The sequence below is a fragment of the Palaemon carinicauda genome, unplaced genomic scaffold, assembly GCF_036898095.1.
Source record: "Palaemon carinicauda isolate YSFRI2023 unplaced genomic scaffold, ASM3689809v2 scaffold334, whole genome shotgun sequence".
In the NCBI taxonomy this organism is placed as follows: Eukaryota; Metazoa; Arthropoda; class Malacostraca; order Decapoda; family Palaemonidae; genus Palaemon; species Palaemon carinicauda.
Genome location: NW_027171020.1, coordinates 66,616 through 90,767, shown reverse-complemented (window position 1 = coordinate 90,767; position 24,152 = coordinate 66,616). Strand labels below are relative to the sequence as shown.

Sequence of the window (24,152 nt, the reverse complement as noted above, 5' to 3'; positions counted from 1 at the left end):
GCAGAGCACCATTGTTTATACCCTGTTGCTGTATGGAATATGAAAACTTTATGACTCAGAATCTTATTTCTCCATCCCTGCAATTATCTGTTTTCTTCTACAAGACATCTCATGTCACTAAGGACTATGGTGAAAACCTTGTGGACTCAAGGCCAGTAAACAATGTGGATATAAACTTTTTGCTGAATGATGGGAATAGTTCTAAGAGAAAGAAAAAGAGCAACGTGGATACGAGAGCAAAGTAAAGTATATTCTAACATGTAAGAAAAAGAAATGGACATGGGCTGGGCATATAATGAGAAAGATAGATAATAGATGAGCATTAAGAATAACAGAATAGACCCCTAGAGATTGCAAAAGAAGAAGGGGAATGATGAAAAGATGAATGATCGACAAACTAAGAAAGTTTGTGGGTGTGGACTGGCACAGAAAGACCACAAACAGACTTGATTGGAAGGACATTTCTGAGGCTTTTGTTCTGTAGTGGACTATTAATGGCTAATAATAATGGGGATAGAATGATAAGAGTGTAGTCTACATGACCTTATCCTAGTCAAAAACTATTACATTTATGGTACTTACATTTTTATAGCCATGATGCTCTCCCAGGCCTTAAAACACCTGAAAAGATAAAAAAAATTTTCAGTACAGCACTACCATCTTTAGATACAAACCATTTCAACAATTACAAAATAATCAACATAAAGTTTTAACTAATATATATGAACAAAAACTAACAAATCTTATAGTTAATAATGCATTTCACAAAGCAAAAGACCTAAAATCTTTAGTAATATTGTTATTGTTATAATTATCATTATTACAATTATAACTAGAAAAGTTATAACCCTGGTTGGAAAAGCAAGGCGTTATAAGCCCAAGGGCTCCAACAGGACAAAATTGTGCAATGACGAAAGGAAATAATTAACCTATACGAAAAGTAATAAATAATGAATAGAAAATGTCTCAAGATCAGTAAGAACATTGAAATGGATCTGTCTTATATAAACTATGAAAGGTGACTTATGTCAGTCATGTAAACATTTAAACATTCACGGCAAGTTAGAACTTCTGAATAATACATTTGCAAATTCAAATTAAACCATTATTTAGGGTATACAAATTAATAATCAATAAGGTATCTTCCACTATAATATTCAAATGGGAACAACGACTTAATATCATAATGGCAGTGTCAACATCTTATTCCAAAAACTGTACTGATCATAAACATTTACTAATATTCTTATAAAACACAATCTAATGAAATTATTATAAAAGTTGCACAAGGAAAAAGGTAGTTAAAGAGAAAAGAGAAGAGTTGGAAGAGAATGTAAGCCAGGACCTACAGTACTAGGTTAGGTTAGGTTAGGTTGGATCATGTCCTACTAAAAGTTCTTTTTAAATTTTGTGTTTGTATATTAATAGGCATTCTTTTTCAGCATTGACAAATTCATTACAGCATATCTTCCCTTGTTAAGTGTACAATGCGGTTTTCTTAGGGTCACAGTACTAACTTATACACAAAGGGCTTGAAAAAAATGGTTTGCACAAATCAGAAATGCATAAAGCATAAGATAGCTGAAAAAACCCACTTCTTGTACAGTACAATACATTGTTTGCTGTTATTAACCTGTAGAAAAGGTTTTGTAGTTGATACAAACTGTATCTTAGCTGTAGATAAGCAAGTAAACTACATGATGAAGTGTAGATGGACAGGTAGACGATATAAAGTTCACAGGACTGCATTGATTAGCTAATGTGGCACCAAAACAGTTTTAAAGATCTGATACAGAATTATATTGGTATATCATAAGTCATTGTCAGTTCTATACCATCAAATGGTGTGGGCGACATGAATTGTAGACAAACGCACATACTGGGCCGCAGATTTGGTACAGTAGTCTACTTTACTTTGCTCCTTACTCTCTTGCCTTTGTGCTATTATTATTATCATTATTACTTGCTAAGCTACAACCTTAGTTGGAGAAGCAGGATGCTATAAGCCCAGGGGCTCCAACAGGGAAAATAGCCCAGGAAAAAGGGAAAAATACAATATTTTAAGAAGAGTAACATCATTAAAATAAATATCTCCTATATAAACTATATACTGTAAACTTTAACAAAACAAGAGGAAGAGAAATTAGATAGAATAGTATGCCCAAGTGTACTCTCAAGCAAGAGAACTCTAACCCAAGACAGTGGAAGACCATGGTACAGAAGCCACTCAAAGCTGGGAGGATTGGGTGAGCCACAAGTGCAAATACGACAAAATTCTCAAATGTCAGTTCAGCATTCTACCACTGCAGAACAGAGACACTATAATTATATGAATAAAAATCTTATTTATCGCATATATCAAAAACAAAACTCTTGGATGATGGAGATAAAGACTTCTGTAGAATTCTATAGGTTTAAAAAAAAAGAAAACGCTATTGAGACTGACTAAATCCGTAGAGAATTCATTGCCTAGATTCATCAAAGGTTAGCCAGTTCCATGTGATACGCAGTGCATATCTATTTAAGGAAAATGACCCCTGGCAGTCCATACTAATTCCAGTATGATCACCTGCCAGGCATCAGGATTAGAAGCCAAAAAGACCTTTTATCTATCACCTTAAACCTAATCCATTACCCTTCTGCAAGTGACTTCATCAAGATTTAGGGGGGCATTTCCTACACACCCAAAGTTCTTGTTACTGTAAGTTGTGGCCCTTTGCGTCAATAGACGAAGGAGATTGTGATGATGATGATGATGATGATTGAGACTGACCTAAAGCATTACTGTTAATCAAAATTCCTGTCCATATCACACAACTGAAAGTCATGAGCACAGAGCAACCACTAATTTCCAGCCACTACATGCTTTAAGCTGACTATAACTAGTTCAAACGAAATATCCTAGTCATACAATATGGTCTCTATGATAAGAAAATGAAAGCCAAACTATCACAACCCATATTCCATAGCCGTCATAGTGTCTAACAAAAATGTCTCTAAGGTAATGAAAGGTAAACATAGACTAGTATTAACAATAATAGACTTCTTTTACTATCAAAAGATGTTCAAAAGTCTCTTGTGAAGTGGGGACTAAACTTAAGTTTTAAGTACTCTATCCTTGTTGACTCTTACTTTAGAGAAAGTATACTGTACTACAGAGCCAATATTGACTGATATACAGAACACTCCTAATACTGTGGCTTCCATAAGATTAACCAAAGCAAGACTTTAGATCCTCATCCTCTACTAAATTACATGAATTATTTGGCCTTTAAAATGTATTCTTTTTAAGCCCCATTGCTAGCAATTTATATGGTCCCATAACCACAAGATTCATTAGAACTGATATATGACCGTACTTCAGTATACAAAAAATAGAAGCTGGCATTAATAGCCGACAATCTTCTCAGTAAGGAGAGCCCTTGGGCAGGTTAGGTAAAATTTTATGTCTCTTCTTGGTATAAACCAGACTGGGTTAAAACACATAAATGTCTCTTTGAACAAATTGGTTTCATGGAGATTGGGAAAAAATTAATGATAAGGTGAAGTAATAGGATCTATATTGCATTAAACAAAATGCTAATTTTGACTACAATAAAAGCATAATAATTTGTCAAGGGCCAAAGATCACTGGAGAACAACTACATTAGATCCTTCTCTCTGGTTACGGCTTATTTTCCCTTTGGCTACACATACACCAAATAATCTGGCCTATTCTTTATATATTTTCCTCTGTCTTCATACACCTGATAACACTGAGATTACCAAACAATTCTTCTTCACTCAAAGGGTTAACTACTGCAATGTAATTATTCAGTGGCCACCTTCCTCTTGGTAAGATTAGAAGAGACTCTTTAGCTATGGTAAGCAGATCTTCTATGAGGACATTCCAAAATCATAACATTGTTCTCTAGTCTTGGGTAGTGCCACAGCCTCTGTACCATAGTCTTTCACTGTCTTGGATTAGATTTCTCTTGCTTGAAGGTACACTTGAGCTCACTATTCTACCTTGTTTCTCTTCCTCTTGTTTCTTTAAAGTTTTTATAGTTTATATTTGAAAGATTTATTTTGATATTAACGTTCTTGAAAATTCTATATTAATTGTTAATTACTTCTCGTAGTTTATTCAGGGCTACCTTCCCTGCTGGACCCCTTGGGCTTATAGCATCCTGCTTTTCCAACTAGGGTTGTAGCTTAGCAAGTAATAATAATAACAATAGTACTGGCCATTGTCAATGAATTTGCAAACAGGTATGACAAGCCATTAGAATTTTAACGAGGGTTTACTACCCCAATGCTAGTTAGCGGGGGGTAGGGAGGGTAGCTTGCTACCCCACCCCCTCACAAACACACCTGTGCTTGAGCTCACTTTGCTTGGAGGTAGGACTTCAAGGGGGATAGGGCTGGCGGGCAAGTTTGATTAAATAGCTAAGGTTTGTATAGTTAGAAAAAATACAAATTATCTACGAATTTGTCATTTGTTCCGTAACCGACATACAAACCACGCTATTTAATAGGGGTGACTCACCCATTAGGAAGGGTGGAAAGTCCTGGCCAGTACTGGTTTTTGGCTTTCCCCGGGCGCTCATTATTTGAGTGTGTCAGCACTTAAACAATAAGGAGTCCCTGCACCTCGCTAGAACCTTGCTACGCAAGGACTGCGGACTACGCAAGCTGTGTGTGAAGGTATAATAAAGTGTGACTCGTCCTAGGAAGTTGACCTGTAGTCCTTTAGATGGAAACTTTAGGCTAGGACTCTCCCAATACCACCTCGTCAGGGTATGGGGACGTGACAGTATTAGCTTAATACTAGGAACACAAGGAAACATGGTTTTCCTGCAGTGGTTTGAGGTCAGCTGTGCAGAGAACCCAGGATGCTGCTTTCCCCAAGAGAGGGGAGGATGAAGAAAAGAATAAGGGCCAGACAAACCTTTTCATTCATGCAGACTAAGACTGGGTAACAATGCCCTCAACCTTCTGCTACTTGTCCAATAAGGAGCCTGAGGTTTTAAACCAGCTGTTGTGCAGCCACCACAGAGCCGATAGAGAACGTATCAAGCCTCCTATGGGTCACGTCTTACAGGTAGTGGGCTGTGAAGGTCGTCTGACGCTTCCACACCCCAGCCTGAAGAACCTGCGTCACTGAAAAATTCTTCTTGAAGGCCAGGGACGTAGCTACGCCCCTGACATCATATGCTATAGGGCGACGTGGCGGAGGAGGGTCTGGATTCAGGGACAGATGGATCACCCTACGAATCCATGCCAAGATGGTGTTCTTGGTGACCTTCCTCTTAATCCTCCCAGTGCTAACGAACAATGCTTGCACCTGAAGACGGACTGCAGCCGTTCTTTTGAGATACAGCCTCAAGCTCCTTACTGGGCACAGTAGGAGATGGTCTGGGTCATCTGTTACAGAACGGAGACACGAAATCTGGAAGGAGTCAAACCTAGGGTCCGCCACCCCCGGATTTTGAGTCTTAGCAATAAACTCAGGGACGAATTTGAACGTTACCTCCCCCCATCCCCTTGAATGGACGATGTCATACGAGAGACCATGTAGTTCACTGACTCGCTTGGCTGAAGCCAAAGCTAGTAGGAACACCGTCTTCCAAGTTAGGTGGCGATCTGAAGCCTGGCGTAATGGTTCATAGGGAAGTCTCTTAAGAGACCTGCGAACTCAAACCACGTTCCATGGAGGAGGTCTCACTTCCGACTGAGGGCAGGTAAGTTCATAACTTCATATGAGTAGGGAAAGATCCAGCGAGGAAGAAATGTCCATTCCTTTGAGCCTGAAGGCTACATTTCAGGCTGAGCGATAGCCTTTCACCGCCGAGACTGAAAGGCGCATTTCTTCCCGCATATACACAAGGAACTCTGCTATTGCTGGAATAGTGGCATCGAGTGGAGAGATACCCCTTCCACGACACCAACCACAGAAGACTTTCCACTTTGCCTGGTAGACAGATGCGGATGATTTTCGCAGATGTCCAGACATCCTGATCACAACTTGTTGCGAAAATCCTCTCTCAGAGAGGAGATGCTGGATAGTCTCCAGGCGTGAAGTCGTAGCGGAGCTACGGCTTTGTGGAAGATGTTGGCATGTGGTTGTCTGAGTAGATCGTGTCGCGGAGGGAGTTCTCTCGGAAGTTCCGTTAGGAGTTGCAGAAGTTCCGAAAACCATTTCGCTTAACGCCATAGCGGAGCTATGAGGGCCATTGAAATATTGACCAATATTCTGGTCTTGTTGAGCACCCTCCTCGTCAGACAAAACGGGGGAAATGCGTACACGTCGATGTTGTCCCACCGTTGTTGAAAGGCATCTTGCCAGAGCGCCTTGGGATCCGGGACTGGGGAGCAGTATAGCGGGAGCTTGAAATTCAACGCTGTCGCGAACAGATCCACAGTCGGGGAACCCCACAAAGTCAGGACTTTGTTGGCTACTAGATGATCCAAAGACCACTCGGTACTCACTATCTGAGACGGTCTGCTCAGATTGTCGGCGAGCACATTCCTCTTGCCTGGAATAAAACGTGCCGATAGTGGAATCGAGTGGACTTTGGTCCATCTCAGTATCTCTACTGCAAGATGGGATAGCTGCTTTGAAAAGGTACCTCCTTGCTTGTTGATGTAAGCCACTATTGTGTTGTCACTCATCACCACCACAAAGCGACCCGCCAGATATTGTTGGACCTGTTGAAGGGCCAAGAAAACGGCCTTTATCTCTAGAAGATTTATATATGGAGGCACTTTTCTGATTCTGACCACAGGCCTGAGGTCCTGTGGTGTAGAACGTGGGCGCCCCAACCTTTCTTTGAGGCGTCCGAAAGCAACATCAAATCTGGGGGAGGACGAGAAGATCCACTCCTCTTCGTAGGTTCTCGTCTGTCACCCACCACTGGAGGTCCGTCTGACCATTCCGCAGGTCCCATAGGGATCATGACGTCCGGGGAATCGTAACCATGATTCCACCGGGACTTGAGTCGCTACTGGAGGGATCTCATCCTGAGGCGACCGCTGGGAACTAGACGAGCCAAAGATGAGAGGTGACCGAGGAGACGTAACCACGATTGGGCTGGAAGCTCTTCTCGTCTGAGAAAAGGGCTTGCGACCTTCCTCAGCCTTGCTATGCTGTCGTCTGATGGGAAGGCTTTGTGGAGATTGGTGGCTATAATCATGCCTAGGTAAACCAGTCTTTGAGTGGGAAGCAGAGAGGACTTCTCGAGAAATACCATGATCCCCAGACCCTGGCAAAGTCCCAGAAGTTTCTCTCGGTGTTGACGAAGGGATGACGCTGAGTCTGCTAGGATCAGCCAGTCGTCCAGATAACGGAGGAGACGGATGCCGATCCTGTGTGCCCATGACGATATTAGGGTGAACACTCTGGTGAAAACCTGTGGTGCTGTGGAGAGACCGAAACACGGCACCTTGAACTGGTACTCCTTGTTGTCTAGGCTGAATCTTAAGTACTTCCTTGAAGACAGATGGACTGGGATCTGGAAGTACGCGTCCTTCAGATCCAGTGTACACATGAAGTCTTGTGGTCTCACTGCAAGTCTGACCGTGTCTGCGGTCTCCATGCTGAATGGAGTTTGTTTGACAAACTTGTTTAGAGCCAAGAGGTCGATGACTGGTCTCCAGCCTCCAGACGCCTTCTTTACAAGAAAGAGTCGACTGAAGAAGCCTAGGGACCCGTCAAGGACCTCTTGGAGAGCGCCCTTCTTCAACATAGTCTGGACTTCTGCCCAAAGGGTCTGCCCCCTTGCTGATCCCATGGCAAGGGAGCTCGATGACACTGGATTCATCGTCAGGAGAGGTAGAGATGTTGTGAACGGGATGCGATATTCTTGACTGATTACGGAAATCGTCCAGGAAACGGCCCCGAGTCGCTGCCACCTGTCTGCGCAACTTTGTAGGCATGCCCCCCCCTCTGGTGGACATGCAGGGGACTTCCAATCCTAGTGTTTGTGGCCTCGGCTGCTCCCTCTAGGATTTTTCCCTTCTCTGGAGGACTTCTTGCCTTTCCTGTCCTTGAGAGGAAAGGGCTTAGACACCATTGTCTTCGCTGCCGTTGTCGGTTTCGTGGTCTTGGTAGGACAGGGCTGCTGGGGTGCTGGAGGCTTATAGGGCTTGGATGTCAAAGCCCTATGTAGGAGGGAGTCTTGGTGGGACTTCCTCCACCTCTCAGCAGCATGCTGAAACAGATTCGTTCCCTCCACGGATGAATGTCTGAGCCTGCTTATCTCGGTGCTAGGGACCTTCGGAAGGAACCTCTCAGCCACCGCATCCCGACGTTTCAAGATGGTGTTTGCCCACAAGTTCGAGACTTGGTGGGCCAGAAACTAGATCGTACGAGTGCCTGAGAGTAAAAAGGTCTCCATAGCTTTCCTGGTACGTTCTTTGGAGAAATCCTCCGAACGTATCAAAATACCTAAGGTCCCTAACCAGATGTCAAGCCACTTAGTGGCCTGCATAGCACACTTCGCAACCTTCTCCTGATTAAGGATCTCAGTCGCTGAGAATGAGACCTGCCAGTTGGAGTCTCTCTCAAGAGGGACTCCCCTGGTAAGCTCTTCCAAAGAATGGTGAAGGGGAAGAGCTAAACAAGGCTCCTCTAAGATCTCGAAGTACCCCCTCTGCAGTACGCGAGGAAGTGGGAGAAGCTTGTTGCCGGCACTGGATCGGCTGGAGGAGGCTAGCTGAGAGAGTTGGACCGCAATCTTGCCCCTGGTACTCTTTAACCCCCTGAGACCAGGGCAGAGCCGCACTGGCCTTAGAGGGTTTTCAAGTCCAAAATACTCGGTCCAAGACCGTGTTTTTGCCCTCTTGAGGGGGAATCTCTGGGTCAGCAAACCCAATGAAAGTCCTCATAAGGGTTAGAACTTGCCAAAATGCATGTTCTGACTCCTGTAGCTCTCCTCTGGATGGACTCGCAGCGAAGTCTCATGTCCCCAAAGGCTCTTCTTGGGGAAAATCGCGGACGTTCTGACGTTCTCCGAGTGACTGGCTGGCTCCGTTTTTAAGTCTTGTCGAGGATTTCGGTACTGTTTTAGAGTCCTTCAACTCCCTCCTGGGAGGGATGTAGGACTCCAACAACGACGGAGGTAGGCTCTTCTCTGCCCTTACCCGAGAAGACTTTCCAGTGTGAGGTGGGGTTTCCCCCATTGGTGCGATGGGGGAAAGTCTCACCTCACGTGACTCCCCTGAGGATGGGTAGTCCTCGTCTGACAGGGAGGGAAAAAAAGTCTGGGGGGGGGCCTGCCTCGAAGGCTTACGAGGAGACAGCTTAGTCCTCGGAGAAGTCACCGCGTCCGAAACTCCTCTTTTTCTCTTCAGGGGGGTAGACGCAGCCAAGGATTTGTGACCCAATTCAGAGAGAACAGGCTTGAAGGCCTGCATAACCACTCTGACTAGTGCCCCAAACCAAGGCTGCTGGCTGACGGCTGCACTGTCAGACACTCCCTCTGGAGGGACAGGGATCGACCGATCCCTGGGAGGAGTTTCCATAGGGGGGTTCGCCTGTAAAGAAAAGGAAGAAGAAATGCCCCTGGACCTTTCTGGAACCTTGCCCCCCACCGGCGAACGCGCTGTTCTGCGCTTGCAAGGGGGGGGGAGAATGTGGCGGGGAGAATGTGGCGGTGGTGACCTTGCCGTGCGTTGTCCTGCAGCCTCACGCGCGGGAGGGTATTGATGATCGCACAGGGCAGCGCGCTGGCGCTCGCGTGATGGGGAATACCTGGGGTCTCGTGCGGGGGAATGCTGATGCGCGCGCGAACGCGATTGCGAGGGCTCACACGGGCGAGCAATGGCACGTAGAAGCGTGCGCAGGGGACCCAGGAGAGTGCGCAGGAGGCTTATTGTGCGCTCGCGCGCGCGAGGGTGAATGTTCGTGCGGGCGCGCAGGATCAGGATGAAGGGCCCGTGGGCGTGCAGGCGAGAGATCGCGCGCCCCAGAATATGGTGTAGGGTGCGTGCAGGAGAGATATCCCTTGCGCGCGGGCGCGCAGTCGGAACCTGTGTTTGTTGGCGCGCCTCTCGTGGGCGCACGTCAGGCTGGCGGTGTGTAGCCGCTGTAGCGGATGGGCGTGGGCGCGCGCAGGTGAATGAGTGCAATTGAGCGCTGGCGAGCGCTGACGAGTAGAAGAAGTCTTAGAGTTCCCTACCGCACCCAGATCCGAAAATCATGGGCGCGCAGGAGATCGTTGGCGCGTTGGCAAGCGTTGACGCGTAGGAGAGCATTGGCGCGCAGTAGGTTGAAGGCGCGCAGGTGAGCGCTATCTCAGGAACAGCAGCAGGTGAGCGCCTGTGCGCTATCTCAGGAACTTCAGCAGGTGAGCGCCTGTGCGCTATCTTAGTGTGGTCAGGTGATCGTTGGAGCGCATGCTTAGCATGGCGCGTAAGGGAAGTGCGCGCATGATGGCGCGTACGCCCTTGATGCCCCGAAGGGACAGGTGCCTGACTATGATAGACAGGTTTTGTTGGCGCATAAAGCGCATCAGCTGCCAGGAACGGCAACGGCAGGTCAGCAGGTCTGTCGGGTGGAAGGTCGACCTTCCACCGAAGAGGATCGCGAACGATCCGCAGAGAGAATCAGGGTCGTAGTAGGAACAGTCGGTGATTGATGACGAGGCTCCTGTGCGGCGGACTGCAACGACGATGATGAACCAAAGAAGCGCCTCCTCACCGTCCTATAAGGTGAAGGAAGGCCTCTGCGGCAAAGAGGAAGGCGAGCCTTGCGACGTATACGCCATCTGGGGGCCGTTGGATCGGCAAGCTGACCTTCAGCAGTCCTCCGAAGAGGAGTCTCTGTGAGTGAACTCCCCCGAGGGAGAGAATCTCCGGCAGGAGAGACTGTTGGACTTAGTTTCTCCCTCGTAGGTTGAGCAGGAAGGGGAGAAACTAAGCCTTCAGCTACTGCGGGATGAGAAGAGGCAGAGATATTAGAAGATACCGCATTGGATACCTCTGACACCACAACGTCAACAATAGACAGAGGATCAACCTCTGCCAAAGTCGGCGATTGTTTGACAGCGGCCCCCAATCGGAATAAATTTGTTACATTTAAATTTAAATTTAAATCCTCCCCCGGGGGAAGAGGTGGAGCTGCCTTGCTAGGGAAGGCAACGCCATCTCTCGAACCCCGAGATAGGGAAACAGAACCACGGTCTACGCTACCACTCGACGGTCTCTCGAAAGAGACCGATCGAACGTGAGCTTCGGAGGAGGTTTGGGCAACGGAACAAGAATCCTTGGGATTTTCTCCTTTCAAAGAAAACTTCAAAGGAGAAATATCCCACCTAGACTTCTTAAGTTGCCGAGAAAACCTCTCCCACTGGGAGGTAGACCACTCCCTACACTTATTACCACTATCACACCGTTGGCCTCTACAGTAAGGGCAAAGGGTGTAAGGGTAAGTCTCGACCGCCGACATGAATGTTCCACAAGGGCGGTCAGAGACATTAATGGCTGTCAGAGAGGCGAGGGTGAGAGCAGACACGTCCAACTACCACCCGAGCCGAGATCAAAGTGAGCTCAAGCACAGCTGTGAGAGGGGGGTAGCAAGCTACCCTCCCCTACACCCCGCTAACTAGCGGTGGGGTAGTAAACCCTCGTTAAAATTCTAATGGCTCGTCATTTCAGCTACGCCGAAAGTAATTACCCATATTAAATAGTGTGGTTTGTACTTCAGTTACGGAACAATTATACATGTAACAACTAGGGTTGTCTGTACCTAATAACAATAATAATAATAATAATGATAATATTAATAGTAATGATAATAATACCGTACTAGAAGCAAGAGACCTATGTAAAAGAGCATTGTCTACGATTCAGTGGCAAGGCACAAGTATTCTGTCTAATTACTCTTCCATTTGTTTTCTTAAAGTTTTTTTTATAGTTTATATAGGAAATACTTATTTCAATGTTGTTACTGTTCTTAAAATATTTTATTTTTCCTTGTTTACTTTCCTCACTGGGCTATTTTCACGGTTGGGGCCCCTGGGCTTATAGCATCCTGCTTTTCCAACTAGGGTTGTAACTTAGCAAGTAATAATAATCATAATAATAATATTAATAACAATAACAACAATAATAATAATTACACCTGATAAACAGATCCATCTGTTCATAAATACAAAAATTACAAAAAATGAACAGGACCTACAAATACAAAAATACTTACTGGATTACTGGATTCTTTAAGGCAATCTGCTGGACTGGAGCTCTAGTTCCGCTAGAGCTCGACAGTTCCTTCTAGAGTCTATTTCTCATAGTTTATTTATTTTCTTATTTCTTTTCCTCACTGAGCTATTTTTCACTGGTGGGGCCTTGTTACTGTCCCTTGTTACGGCCTATCACGAGCAGAATTTAAAACCTGAAACGATAAAAGCAGTTGGTTAAATAGCAATAAACCTTTTTCTTCTTAAACCTAATTTTCAATATGAAAACTTCTTCAACAGGACAAACAGCCAATACAGTATATGTGTGTTGTTGTGTGTATGCATTTGTCATTAAAAAACAATTTCTAGTAACAGTGGGCGGCTCCTAGGTAAATTAAAAATCTATTCCTCCCATATTCAAACGCAACTGCTATGTGGATGAAAGCCATGTGCAGTAAACTTCCACAGTCATGGCCACTTCATCAAGACAGAAAGGCTCACTGGGTGCATATCAGACCCTCCCAGAATACTTACGTCTTTCCCAACACTGTCACAAGAGAGAGAGAGAGAGAGAGAGAGAGAGAGAGAGAGAGAGAGAGAGAGAGAGAGAGAGAGAGAGAGAGAGAGAGAGAGAGAGAGCATTCCTTCAAACTTAACGGTTTTAATTATCAATTTCATCACACGTTACACCCACACCATACCCGCCCTCATACTCACATCAATAATATCCCACACTGTTTCCCCAACATCATCCCACATCGCCCCACAGACCATCTGCGGACAAAACCGGCTACTTCCCAATCACAGTATTCTGGTGTTAACGTTGAAGGCAGAAAACAAAGCACAAGAAGAAATAAAGAAGGGTATCCATGTCCTTTTCAGAGCTCAGAATCTTCAATACATCAAGGACACAATTGCAAAGTTAATCAAGAGGTAAAGATATTAGTATTTAAGGGAACCATCACCTGGTGGATCTGAACTGCTATCTATGTCATACAGCCTAGAACAGGAAAGTCTCCTTCTCTAGATTAATGAAGGAAGCTGTAGTTACCGAAGTTACAATCTAATAACACCTGATTAATAATAGTGACCTTAAACTAAACTCCAATTAATTTTCATGAAACCATCTCCATCCAATGAGACAAGAAAGCAAAGTGGACATGAAGCTATAGAGGGTCTCGCAGGTCACAGAACAGTGACTACAGAACTCTGAAATTCACAGAAGACATCCCTTGTAGTTTTATGCTACCATGAGTGTAAACGCTACTTAGCTGTATTTAATTCTCCTCCTGGATTAGGTCTTTGCCATGAATATGAGGCACTGATGCCATGTGATTGTGTTTCCAGTTAATCTATCAACAACCGAGGTCATCCTCGTACCAGCAACCACAGGCATCATGGTGACATCTGCTGTACCTCTGAGTTTCACATTACACAAAGAGCTCAGGTAGTTTACATATAAGTAGTCACAGCCAATCTAATAATTCAGCTATCAATAGATCTCAGGTCATAAGCAACATAAAAGTCCTTCTTAATAGGCCATCTTGACCATAAGGTCCTATACCTAAAATCCATGGATTCGCAAACGCCTTTTATTGGCATATACTGAAGCGCATTTAGCTTTACTCTGAGCTGTAGCACATAAGGGTATGCTCATGGAAATGGGGATAGATGAAGACCTAGAACTGATAAGAGTTAAGGAGAACAATTAAAAGACTGACAACCATAGAGGGAAGAGTTGACGTAAAACCTTTTCAAGAAGATACTGACGTAGACTGATTAAAAGACATGGCAGGATGTATAATACGATATAAATCCTATCTTATACGGCTGTTACAGTACTGTATATCTTTTGGTTATTCATTTATTGAGAGAAAACTTCTCTGGGATGTACATACCCTGACACTGTACAGGGATGGTAAGGCAAAGCAGATGTGTTTTTGGGGGCAAGTCTTTAATATTCTATTGTTTCTTAGCTCAGAATAATATGCGAGAATAGTAAACAAACTCCTATACATCTGGGCCATTCACTCTCATACTCAGTAGAACATTGACTGGTCCCTTTTTACATCCTGAATGAAACTTAACACAAGTTAAAGAAAATATTATTATTTTCAAATCACCTTGTGCACAAGTCTCATGTAACAATGTCAAAATGCTGTATATCATTGTTACTTTTGAATATATGTTATGTCATCCTAGTTGGAAAAGCAGAGAGTGTCAAAGCTAAATGTCTCGGTTGGTAAGAACAAATATGAAACTGTACAAATAAGTTATTGTTCCACAGTCAATTGATTGACTGATTGATTTGAAGTTTTCTGGCCTCCTGACATCTAAGGTCACTGATGCCAATATCATCTGTCATAAATAAAGAATAAAAGGATATTCAATTAAAACCATAAAAGCGAAGATGTCATTATAAAAGTTAAATATTTTTCAGAAGACCTGCTTCTGAAATAAATCTAAAAATACTGCTAGCAAACTACGATACATCACGTCCAAGAATCTTAGCAAGGATGAACCTGCCATCCTCACCTTCTCAAACATACCATTTTTCTATTTCTTTCAGTACTATAAATGGGCACTCATCAACAAATGCCTCACTGTCAAGGATACGTAACAGTTGTCGCAATATGGCTGCTGTTGGCTAGCTAGCAGAAATTCATGTGTCAACCAAGTGTGACCAATGCGGAGATAACAAATAGTCTCCCACTTTTGGGATATAACATTCGTTATTTATCTCATCTACCACCTCAATGCTGTTGCCAATTATTATAAATCAAGGTCAATTAGCTTAACAAGTAAGGCCCGAGAGACAGCCTTCAAAATGAGGTCTATAATCCATGGCAAAGGTAGGCCACAAGTGCTGTACCATCCTGTCTACAGTCAAAACACAGGCATGTAGTTTTTAGGGTGTTTCCAAGGATAGCAAGAGAATTATCACAGGCAATAGAATCACTGCAAAATAAAACATGTCAAAAAAGTTTCCTTGGTTCTTATAAGGCGCACACATAGTATACACACTGTACAGAAATGGGAGCCTGTATCTGAAATGTAAGGTACTGTACGTATAAAACCGCAAGGCAGCAAAGATTCAAAAACAGTTGCAACTATCTCGCTTATGCAGTCACGTGGGATACAGCATTAAATGTAACTGGTTTGAATTCTATTAGAAAAAATTTAGACCACACTAACTGCAAATCCTTCAGTGAAATCTAGCAACTCTTGATTGGAATTTGATTCAGAGGAAAATGACTAAAAATAATCAAAGCGATGAACAAAAACTGGATGAACTGGTAGACAATGCAACCCTGAATCAAATTCCAATCAGGAGGTTCTAGATTTCACTGAAGGTTTTGCAGTTAAGAGTTGTTTAATTTTTCCTAATAAAATTCAAATCAGTCATATTTAATGTTGTTGCTCACTTGACTACATTAGTAAAATAGTTGGGACTGTTTTTAAGTCTTTGTGGCCTTGCTGTTTTGTACGTACAGTACCTTACGACGTTTCAGATACAGACTCTCATTCCTGTACAGTGTATACAATAGATGTGTGCCTTATAAGGACCAAGGAAATTGTATTTAACATTTTCATTTTGCTGTGAGTTAGCAGGAGTTAGGATCATCATAATTATCGGTTTTATGTCACTTTCCCTTCCTGACAATGAGTGTAAATGAGTTTTCATGTATAATTGGGGATCATCACTTTAAAGCAATTTTTTGTTAGAATTCCTGCCTATTATAGGTCTTTGTGTATACAGAACCTATTCACAATTTCATTGGTGGCATTGCTAGTTTGATATGCAGTAAGAGAACACCAAAATAACGGTCCTAATTACCGTGTAGTTGGAAGACTGCATTCCTTACATACCATGTTAGAGCCAAAAGATAATTGAAAAAAAAACTACTAATAAGATAGCTATATCAAAAGGGAAATTTCTATAAAATTTTTAGAGAATGTTAGAGGGAGACAATAGATCTTACCTACCAGGGCTTCAAACTAAGGTGCTCATATTATTTGCACCATCACCAGTAAAGAAAACACAATAAGGCTGAAGTACATATGCCAGAAATATTCTGCCAATAAGCAAAGCTTCAACAAAGGTAAGATGGCCATGTTAAGTACATTCAATGGAAATAGAAACATGAAACATTGGCATCCTGTTGTCTCAATTTGAACTATTCACATTTGGCTTTATATTTTTCATAGTTCCCCAAATCTTAACCTTTTTACCCCCAAAGGACGTACTGGTACGTTTCACAAAACTCATCCCTTTACCCCCATGGAAGTACCGGTACGTTCTTGTAAAAAACTGCTATTTAAATTTTATTTGCATATTTTTTATAATTTTTTGAAAAACTTCGGGCATTTTCCAAGAGAATGAGACCAACCTGACCTCTCTATGAAAAAAATTATGGCTGTTAGAGCAATTTAAAAAATATATACTGCAAAATGTGATGGAAAAAAATTAACCCCTGAGGGATAAGGGTTGGAAATTTCCAAATAGCCTGGGGGTAAAAGGGTTAACATATAGTACTGTACAGCAGTAAAGAAGGAATAATCTGCTTATACAAAACTATAAAAATAAACGTACACCGAGTACAAAAGAGCACCACTGCTATGATCATAAGCAACCAAAAGGGCTGGTTGCCACAAAAGGTTAACATTCAAAGCAAGTTCCCATAGGGCAATGTCCATAAATTTGTGGAGGGAAATCAAAAGCGCAACCAATATCCATACGTCAACTATAAAATAATTATGATTACTGTACTACATAAAGACAATATTAGTCACAACAGTTACACCAATGATACAAAGTGATTAGAACATCAGCATCAAAGTCTTGGCAAACAAGACCATTTGACAATTTTAGCAAAGGGGATAAAGGGACTTCCAGTTATGAGTAAAGTGACAGGATCACCTCAACTGAATATTTGTGCAGGGAAGGAAAAGAAAATTGTTCAGGCAGGAGAAATAAAAAAAGGTGTTTTACACTTATGATGTACCAAATCCCATAAACTGAAAATAAAACAAACCATAAGAAAACTCCGCACCAGTAACTTGTTTATATGATGGAGGAGCAGAGGCTCTTGCATTGGCAGCCTGTCTGAAGAGATGTACGGTAATTATTTGCAAGGGGGCGATGTGAAAAAATTGCAATTTTCCATAAAACAGGGCATGAAGACCGTGCTTGGTTGGCAAGGGAACACATAAGACTGACAATGACGATGAGATGAGATGGGTTTAGTGATGACAGAACCACCCGAGAGTGTGAAAATGGCAAGGGAACCCCCAAGACCGACAATGACGGCGAGACGAGATGGGGTTGGTGATGACGGAACCACCCGAGAGTGTGAAAATGGCAAGGGAACCCCCAAGACCGACAATGGCGGCGAGACGAGATGGGGTTGGTGATGACGGAACCACCCGAGTGTGTGAAAATGGCAAGGGAACCCCCAAGACCGACAATGGCGGCGAGACGAGATGGGGTTGGTGATGACGGAACCACCCGAGGGTGTGAAAATGGCAAGGGAACCCCCAAGACCGACAATGGCGGCGAGACGAGATGGGGTTGGTGATGACGGAACCACCCGAGAGTGTGAAAATGGCAAGGGAACCCCCAAGACCGACAATGGCGGCGAGACGAGATGGGGTTGGTGATGACGGAACCACCCGAGAGTGTGAAAATGGCAAGGGAACCCCCAAGACCGACAATGGCGGCGAGACGAGATGGGGTTGGTGATGACGGAACCACCCGAGTGTGTGAAAATGGCAAGGGAACCCCCAAGACCGACAATGGCGGCGAGACGAGATGGGGTTGGTGATGACGGAACCACCCGAGAGTGTGAAAATGGCAAGGGAACCCCCAAGACCGACAATGGCGGCGAGACGAGATGGGGTTGGTGATGACGGAACCACCCGAGAGTGTGAAAATGGCAAGGGAACCCCCAAGACCGACAATGGCGGCGAGACGAGATGGGGTTGGTGTTGACAGAACCACTCAAGAGTGTGAAAATGACAGCCGAGAGGTAATCCAAATATGAAAGCCTATGGGCGCCAGAAAGCAGGTTTCAGTAACCTCTAAACCTGAATTTTCAAGTTCTGGAGAAATTCCTTTCTTGTAGTAGTTCTGCATATGACAGAATCCAGATGGGGAATAGCATGCTTTCAGCAAAGCTGGGTATGGCTGTTAAAACTTTAATGAGGTGGAGGTAGTTACTGACGGGTGGTGAGGAAGCCCTACCCATCCGACAGGCCGCTGAGCTCTAACTTTTGACCTTCAGGCTAAGTATGACTAAAAGGATTCAGGTTTCTATAGTTAAGGTAAAACTGAGTTTTATTAATAAAATTGGTAATTTCTATACTTGCCTTGTTTCTTTTCCCGAAGTTTGGTTTATCATTTACCAACAAAATAAAAAACTATTCTCTTTTCTGTCAATAGACCACATGCATCTAGTAAAGTAATGAACCACACTAACAATTAATGGCAAGACACAAGCCCCTAAGTGCTCTTGTTATTCAGTTTTTAAGTTGAAAGTACTGCGGCCCTAAGGTCAACATACATTAGGGCAAGGAGCTGTGTAACCTTGTAAAGGTGCAATGGCCTAAACCTATCATAAGACTGTACGGGGTTGGTGTTGGAATCTCTATACAGTAACCTTTTGGAGCTATAGGCTTATGGATGGCACTAATCAAACGCACGACTTGCTTCAGGACAGACCCATTGATCAACGGATGCCCGGGCACATCCGGACTCGGAACGAAAACGCACATGGTCAAGAAAACAACAAACGTAAATCCCTTAGAATAGCGACAATTAATCTCAGTACCTTACGAGAAAAGGAGGAAGAAATAGTGATGATGATGCAGAAGAGGAAAATAGATATTTTGGGAATACTGTATGTGAAACTCGTTTACCGGGAGAAGGCACAAAACTTTTGTTAAATCAATTTCGACTGACATGATTGAAAAACCTACCTGGCGTCTAGGAGAAATGAGAAAGTACTGTATTCCTTATGCCGTGACATCACAAGTCAGTGGGGAGGAAGGTGGGCATGTATATGAACATCAGGCAAGTACTGTACAGTAAAGAAATAACACATTTTACCATCAAAACTATGTTTATTTCTATGAACCTCCCCTGATGTTCATATTGCTACTGACTCCCCCACAGTGATGCAGGCAGGATACTAGTGAAGGAAAGAAATAGGGCAAAAATTAAAATGAAATCGTTGTATAACACAAATGAAATTCTAGACTTAACTGGTCTAGATTGATGGAAACGAACAATTTTAAAATACAGCTTTAAAAACAGTACTCCAGATTGTTCATCTAAGGGTACAGTACTTCAAGTAATTCAAAAATAGGAAAATTATAAATCAATCGAAATAGAAAAAATTAAAAGACAGCATTACTAGCAGCTAATACAGGATCAAGAGCCCCGCAATACGATAAGAAAGCCAGGATCCTTCAAGATAATCTTCAGCAAACACCAAAATGCTAGCAATTAGACTGCCAATAAAATTCTTTCCATAGAATCATTTCCGCTAAAACCAAGATACTGTATGTAAGTATACTCCTAATATCCTGAACCTTAATCGCCAAAGCTTTTATAATATTTAGATCCAATTCTTGGCGCGTTTCTATAGCTAAACTTGTAACATTGCATTTAAAGACAGGAAAAATTTGAATTCTAATTCAAATCACAAACACAAATTGTAATGTTTATACTGTAGTTTGTCCAAAAGCTATTGAACGGGTCTTGTTGGACAAATAAGTCAATTTCTAATTAAATACCATCAACCATTTCAGACTTTTAGTCTAAAAATAATTTTGCTCTGAAGAAATGAATAGGAGAAAATCATCCTTTGCTCCCAAAGATCACTGTGAAAGATAGCGGTTGCAAATGCACTCCTCACCATGGTTATTAAAAACACAGTACTAGATGGCGACTAAAATCAAGAAAATACTTGATATCCGTGGAGGGTCCTGAACATCTGAACCCAACTGCCTAGAGATTGATGACATGGAAGGAGAGGGACAGTAATTCAACCCATGGAGCACTACCTAACCCTAGTGAACACCAACCTTCTGGAGTGTCCCTTAACAGAAAGGAGTGGGCCACCTTAAATAGAGCAAGACCCATGATTAGGGAAACAGAAGATGGACTTCAGAAATAGGGCTATGTCACCAATGCTGAATGCCCGAGGTGAATCACCCCAGACCATCTACTACATCCGTAATGCCCACTGGGACCTGCAAGTTCTGATGTGGATCTACAGGAAGTAAATGTCAGAGCCATACATAAAATACAAGAGTGGCGCGATAAGATATAAATGAATGAGTGCAGTACTGTACTATCTCCATGCATAACTCTAACAAACCCAAAGGAACACCACATTAAATGCAAAAACTTATAATCTGGAAAGGGATCAGTCTTACAATTGCCGAGTCAACAGAAAAATTAAATGACAAAGAAGCCATTATGCTTCGCTTCTTGCCATTAACGGCTACTCTTTCATTACTATACTAGACACATGTCTATTGAAAGGAAAGAAAATGGAATCATTTTAAAACCTTGGGGTAAATATTAATAAACTGAAGACGCAACAGATATTAGGCTGGGTCACTATCCGGCGCTAGTAGACGGTCACGGAAAACTTATATCCGTATGACGAATATGTTGTCAGGATATATGGTCATTGTGAATAATGGGTTGTATACATTTAGCCATCCTTCCCCTAGTCTAGGAGGATGGAAGAGAAACTTCTAAATAAAACTTATATGTAAGAAAATTTGCTTGATTGTGTGGCTTCCATACATCTAGCGTAAGATCCAGTACATACTCAAGCATGTGCTGAACCCCAAGAAAGAGGAATTAAGAACATGTAGAAGAACCAGTCGATTACCTCTCAGTCTAAACTTAAATTCCCATCGCTATGTTATACGACATGTTTCTTTTTACGGGAAGGAGCTAGCTTTGCTACAGGATATGTTTATGAATTGCCACTAGGCAAAGAATACAGTACTAGCATCCTGGGACCTGTAGGTCTATCTCATAGATTATGAGGAGAAACAGTTCTGTCCTTACCCAACTCTAGCCTTCAAGAACTGTGCTCCTGACAGGTTCTTCCCAAGAGCTGGTATAGATCCAAATTATCAGACTTCGTGAGCTCGAACCCGGGATGACCCCTTTGCTTCCTTGCCAGACAGCATTCATTTTACTTTGTCTCCTAGCTAGCCAGAGAAGCACATCTGAATGTCCCATGAAGCCAGACAGAATCAGAGTTCTGGGGTCTTTTCTCCTATTCTTAATGTTGCTCTAGGAAGAGATGTGTCTTCTCAAGACGGGAAGACAGGGAGGGAAGAGATGAAGGAGGACTTCAAGTGATGAACAGCCGAGTTATAAGTCCTGACCACAAAATCCTGAACCAAGGTAATGGAGATTTTTTTAACCTCCAGAATGGCTTGTGACACTGTCAAAAATATGCTGGTTCCTACTTGCTTCGTCAAGGCTGGACCAGTAAAGGACAGTCTCAAAACACTATCTGCTGCCAGCCACCCAGGTTTGAGTGGTATCACTTGAAACCTGCAACCTTGCAAAATGTTCCCTGCGGCTTGAGCTTCTTGGAACCGCTCACGAGTCCAAACGATTTCTACGAGGAGTACAGACACAAGTCCTAGTTGCAAACCTGTACCAAGGCCTGAGTGACATCCTTCACTAAGAAGATTGAGGAACTTTCTCGATGTAGGAGAAAGAAAACAGCAGGCCCAATTGCCATTAGTGTAACTGTTTGGGAGAGATCAGGGTCATACTGTACTTTCCCAAATGTCGTCTACAGACTGCAGCGTAATAAGCGAAAAAGGAAAATGGGCCGTACGGAGAAAGCATTTAGAATTTCCAGGAAGGTGTCCTCGAACACTGACAAAAGACTGGAACTGGGGAAAAGAAGAAGTTTTGTTCAGATGAATAATGAGCCGGTTGAGAAATGGTGAAGACCTGTATTAAGAAGCCTTTCTGCCAAGCAATAATATAAGGATTACAATTGATTCTTCACCAAGTAGGTTGAGAAGCAGGTGCGCTCCTTTTGTAAATCACTTCCCTTAGATGGAAAAAACTCATGTAGCCATGTCATCCCTCTTCCGATACAGTAGATTCTAGGAGAAGATGAGATTTCTTCGCATACTATAACTCATCGTGCCACTAACAGGTAGATCGTCCCATGTTCGTGATGCCACCTAACCCGAAGGTATGAAGAATGGTGGTTGTTAACCAGTAAAGCTTCGGAAATTATCGGTGTCAATGCTTGGAGGTGGCCGTGCAGGACTAACCTTCTCCTCGACAAAGGGATTCTTAGAAGGATTTGTCTTTATCAATCTGGAAGGCAGTGGAGGAACAGTAGCATTAACTCTGTGCAGATCGAGGCAAGAAAGAAGTCTGTCTTGATGCTGACGAGATTCCCCTGTAGGAGGGTAGAAAAGAGAGATCACCGAGACTTGTCGGTTCGGTAGACGAGTCCCGATAGAAAGTGCTCAAAAGAGACTAGCGTAAACACTTGCAAGAACACTAGAGGAGTGGTACCCAGACCAGGTACCAGGATTTCAATTGGTAACTACTTCTCCAAAAACATTCTATGGAGAAAGGCTCCCGTAGAACAGAGAAACGATCCAAGGTTACATATCCTTCAGGTGTATGGTAATGGAGTGGTCTTTATTCCTCTGTTAGCCGTGTCTGACCGCAATGGCGTCTGAGGAACTATGCGCACATACCAAAGACCGGTATCTAGTTCCCCGTCAATTACAATGCTTCATTCTTAAGAGTAAACAAGATCTGGTAGATCACAGGCAGAACAAAGGTCATCATTCAAGAAATCAATACACCCCCACACATACACAAACAACTCCGACAACTAGTAACACATCCTGCCAACAAAAAAATTATACATCTCTATGCCCCTCAAGGATTTCCTAAAAATGACCGATGATATTCTCTAAGTCCCGACATCGGCAAAACTCAGTCAACCACCCATGAGCAGTAACTACCACATAAACAACACTGTGTTACCAAGCAACTATGGTTGCCAGAGAATACGACATAAGCTTGGAATCAAGAAAGAACAAGAGCAACCTCAACCTCGATCACAAAATCGGAGCCTTTGCATATCAGCGGCCAGTTCCCCCCGTGTGGATTAAAAATGGACATCAACTAACCTAAACTTTTTAACCTAACCTACATGCCGTGTCCTTACCTACTTACCTAAAAGGGGGGCTAACGCCCCTTGCGACCACCCCTTACACTGCCGTATTCTAAGTTAATCATAATAATACATACAGGTGGCCGCTATGATACATATACCCTGGTATCCACTCCTAACATTATTATTATCATTACTATTATTATGGTTATCATTATTATTATTATGGTTATCATTATTATTATTATTATTATCATTATTACTTGCTAAGCAACCCTTGTTGGAAAGGCAGGATGCTACAAGCCCAAGGGGCTCCAAGAGGAATAATAGCCTAGTGAGGAAAGGAAACAAGTTAATACACTAGGAAAGAAGTAACGAATAATCAAAATAAAATATTTCAATTTACGAACCCAATTTATCTTATGTAATGAACCCAGTTTAGTCTATATGATATAATTCCTCTAGACATTACAATTATCCAAAGAATACGACAAAAGAAGCAGGAGAAAATGTGGAAACTATAAAATGACCTAACTCCATCATCAGATATTTCCTGGAGCCTCTAATCGATTATAGGGTTTTTATTATAGTTAAAAACAAGGCGGTAACCTATTGTCCTGCTATACATACCTTATTTAAGCAAATGGTCCTAAAGAACACCAAAAGAAGGCCAATTTGCCAAACCGCGAAACACACAAACACAACCAAACAAAGAGTAACTCCAAAACAACTTCCTCGTTGCTCTGTAAACAACACTGATTGTGGGGCATGGGCACACTACTAGAAGCGTCATATTTGC

General features: G+C 42.9%; 1 long non-coding RNA gene across 1 annotated transcript; it reads right to left on the bottom strand.

Annotated features, from left to right (window-relative positions):
* Positions 1-581: 581 nt before the first annotated feature.
* On the bottom strand, positions 582-24,152 carry LOC137636585 (uncharacterized). The gene is made up of 3 exons (XR_011043158.1): positions 23,984-24,152; positions 12,182-12,373; positions 582-621 (listed from the first exon to the last, which is right to left on the bottom strand). It is a non-coding gene; the product is annotated as an uncharacterized lncRNA (long non-coding RNA).